Below are 4,041 nucleotides of genomic sequence, written 5' to 3'. Positions count from 1 at the left end.
CTACCCTTTCCCTTTTGAATTTTGAGCCTAAAGGATGCAAGTCATCAGATAAAATAATAGTACAGAGAGTAATGGGAAAAGGTGAACAAACGTTAACTAAGCCCTTATTGCTCACTATTGAAGGAAAAGGAGTGTGGAGACGTTTCATAATTTACATGGATTCACCCTCTTGCCTTTTAGGGAGAGATCTCTTGCAAACCTTGGATACTCAGATCTGTTTATGGCCAGAAGGGATAAAATTAATAATTATGGGCTCATGTGTTCTGGCTAAGACACCAGAACCAGAGTCAACTAATCTGCAAATTCCAATAGGTTTAGAATCAGTTCCTGGAAAGTTATGGAGCTCTTCAGGAATGGATGTTGGACTATTGAAGTCAGCTAGTCCAGTCTCGATAAAAACAAAGGAGGGATTACCTCCTGTGGTTAAACAGTACCCTATCCCAAAAGAAGCAGAGAAGAGTATCCAAAAGCAAATTGATCACTGTTTAAAACCCCTGAATCCCCATGACTGTGACTCTGATTCTGCCACTTAAAAAGAATAGGCAGGATCCTGATGTCAATCCAGAGTATCAGTTTGTACAAGACTTCAGGGTTATAAACCAGCATGTAATTGCTCCACACCCAATAGTTCCTAACCCATCAACTATATTATTACAGATATCCCATTGGGCAACTTCTTTTACCATGACTGATCTAACGGCAGCCTTTTTTAGTATACCGATAGCTGAGGACAGCCAAGATCTTTTCGCTTGCACTTGGAAGGGACAACAATTAACTTGAACTGAACTACCACAGGGATTTACTGGGTCTCTTACTATTTTTTCATGTATACTTAAAAATGGTTTCTCAGATATCGAACTTCCAGGACAGTCAGTGTTAATACAATATATAGACGATTTGTTATTAACAAGTAAAGATTATGAGACATGTTTGAAAGACACTATTTCTCTATGTAATGCTCTTGCAGAGAAAGGGCATCTCCATCTAAACTCCAGCTGTGCCAATGAGAGGTAAAATATTTGGGTTTTATTTTGAAAGAAGGACACAGGTTAATTGGTCCAGAATGAGTAAAGACAATTCTTAATATGCCTCATCCTGAGGAAACCCCTGAAACTGTACTTGTATATATTGGAAAAGGATGTGCATGTATGAGGACCCTTTGTAATCTTATATTCATAGATAACATTGCTGTAAATACAAGTAATCACTCAAATATTTGCGTTTGTAACTACTAAAATTGTGGAATGTGATTTTAGTTATTCAGCTCCTATTACGTTTTATCAATTGTTACAATCTAATTATACATTGAGTCAAGATTTACTACCTATCCCCATTGCAATGAATCTTACACTGGTGAAGAAACTACTACAACATGATGACCTGCATCAGCTGCTAGAATGCATCCAAAACAATGGACAAAAAACTCTAACCACCATTCATCGTGATACAGAAGAGATACACCACGTCTTGGAAAGAGTGAAAAAGGATGGAGAACATCATGGGTGGGAAACTCTTCTGGGATGATCACCAACTGCAACAGGGATTTTTAATCACATGCTGCACACAGTAGTAATTGTGTTAAGTTTAACCATGCTACGCCTATCACTTACAATCATATTATACATAAAATTATGGAGAGTGATAGTACGCCTCGAAAGACTTTGAGAACTCTGCTTAAAGTATTAGCAGGAATGCTTAATAAAAACAAAGGGAAGACTGTTAAAGAATACTGCACTGGAGCTGTTTAGAGGTAGCCACTTAGCACAGTTTACATAAAACTTGCTTAGCATGAGTAGCTAAATTTGTTGAAGCCTTAGGCCACACTCAGATAACTCATCATGTTAAGTAAAAGAGGGCCCCAGAGCTGGTTCAAGCTGGAAAGATAAGGCATTTACAAGCAGTCTGTATTCCTGTCTCTCACACTCTGACATAGAGGATGTCAAGACTTTGGAATAAGGCCTGTGCAGGGCATCAGGACCTTGAGAAACAAAGGCTCCTCTCACTGCTGGAGCAGTGTTAATTGTTGTGGTCTGGAAATACCTCCTCCTCGTCAGGACCTTGAGAGACAATGATGGGACCCAACAAGGAATGAAGATACATCTATCGGCAGAAGCCACAACAGTAAAGATAAGGAAAAAAACAACCTGCCTAGGGACACTGACGGGACCCAATAAGGAAAGGGAAAACCCCAGACCTGAATATTACTATTGGTCTGAACTACTGCGTGTGGGGTGGAGAACTTAGACTGAAAAGTTAAAATTGCCCCTGAGTCTACAATTCACCACTTCCAGAGGCCGGGTCAATGCACCTATCCCAAGCTGTGCTATGCTGAAAGACTGTGTGGAAATATCTTTCCACTCACTCTAGCAATAGCTCACGGTAATCTCAAAAACAGATACGTCCTTTGCAGTGGCTACAGCTAGGTGAGATGAATCCTGAACACCACAGTTCTTTAAAGAACGAGATTCAGTTGTCCGCATGCAGGTGTCTTCTGCTTTTTGAGATGCCCTAAGGAGACCAAGACATCTGTGCAGTTGTGACAAGGGACTTTGGGAGACTTCTTCCTTTCTAGAAGGGCAGGTGGAGGTCAACTAGGATATGCTGTGGCATCTCAAATGGCATTAGCCCCCATGTGACTGTGGCTGGAATTTAGTCCCTTATCAATACAGACGGTGGAGTTCAGAGAATGATTCTGGTCATCCTCATGTAGATACCACCTGGATGCTTACCTGAATTGTACTCTAAGCACCACTGAATCTCATCCAAGGAGTCTAATCTAATCTGGCTAGTTTGTCCATATGAATGCAAAGGTCCTGCTCAAATTTTTCAAGGATTGACTAAGTAGCAGTCATCATCTTAGTCATCACCAGGCCCTTGTGCAAAGCATTTTTCAAGGCCTCTTTCATTTGTTCATTCCTTAGGCTGAATATGAATGGGTTTAAAAGAGGTGTCACAATACTAAGAGAACAGAAGGTATTTTGTTGGGATGCACAGAGGTCACCTAGGAAGGCCTGGCATAAACAAAGATAGAGATGCCAAAACCCAAGGAAACAACAGTGACATGAGAAGCACAAGTTGAAAATGCCTTCTGCCTGCCCTGAGCTGATGGGATCTGGAATATGGTAGAAATAACGTAGGCATAGGAGACCACAGTCAGTGCCAAAGAGCCAAGGAGCAGGACCAAGGACACCACAGAATCAATCAACTCAATAAGCTGGATGTCAGCACAAGCAAGGTGTAATAAAGGTGCACTGCCACAGAAGTAGTAGTCAATTACATTGGGACCACAATATGGCAGCCGGGCTTTCAGAACCAGAGATGACAGAATCATGACAAAGCCACCCATCCAGGAGCCCAAAACAAGTTGACTGCATACCCTGCTTGTCATGATGCTGGGATACCTCAGTGGGTTACATATTGCCACATACTGGTCATGGGACATAACAGCAAAGAAGATGAAGCCAGTTGTGCCCATGAGGAAATAGAAGTAGAGCTGGCTAAAGCAGCCAGCAAAGGAAATGGTTTTCTTCTCTGACAGGAAGTTTGCCAGCAGTTTAGGGACCACAGAGGAAATCATGGAGATCTCAATGAAAGACAGGTTACTGAGGAAGTAATACATGGGTGAATGGAGATGGCAATCAGTGTATACCAGGACAAGGAGAAGAGTGTTTCCCAAGGCAGTCACTAAATAAATAAGCAGGAACACGATGAAGAAGAGGATCTCCACCTCATGGGTGTTAGGAAATCCCACTAGAATGTTCCAGTTGGACATCTGCACCCTCCGAGTTAGTCATCTCATGCCATTTTTTGATGCTGCCTAGCCCTCCACAATTATAGAAGGGTCCTGGAATGACCAGTTCAGCCTAAGACATCTGTCTGTTGAACTGAGATTCATCATGCCTCACTTAAGGTGCTTGATTTAGTTGCTCATAATTAGGCATCCAGTGCCATTTGAGATGTCTCAGACATCCCCACAGAGCTAAAGTCTTAAATGGCTGGAAGTCCAAATGTGTCAGCAACTGAATGAAGCCTGCAGGTGCC

General features: G+C 41.9%; 1 pseudogene; it reads right to left on the bottom strand.

Annotated features, from left to right (window-relative positions):
• Positions 1-2,837: 2,837 nt before the first annotated feature.
• LOC135323773 (olfactory receptor 6M1-like) lies at positions 2,838-3,772 on the bottom strand (annotated as a pseudogene).
• Positions 3,773-4,041: the final 269 nt, after the last annotated feature.

The sequence above is a fragment of the Dromaius novaehollandiae genome, chromosome 27 (assembly GCF_036370855.1).
Source record: "Dromaius novaehollandiae isolate bDroNov1 chromosome 27, bDroNov1.hap1, whole genome shotgun sequence".
NCBI lineage: Eukaryota > Metazoa > Chordata > Aves > Casuariiformes > Dromaiidae > Dromaius > Dromaius novaehollandiae.
Note: the sequence above shows the minus strand (reverse complement) of the source record. Positions and strands in the feature narration are given on the sequence as shown.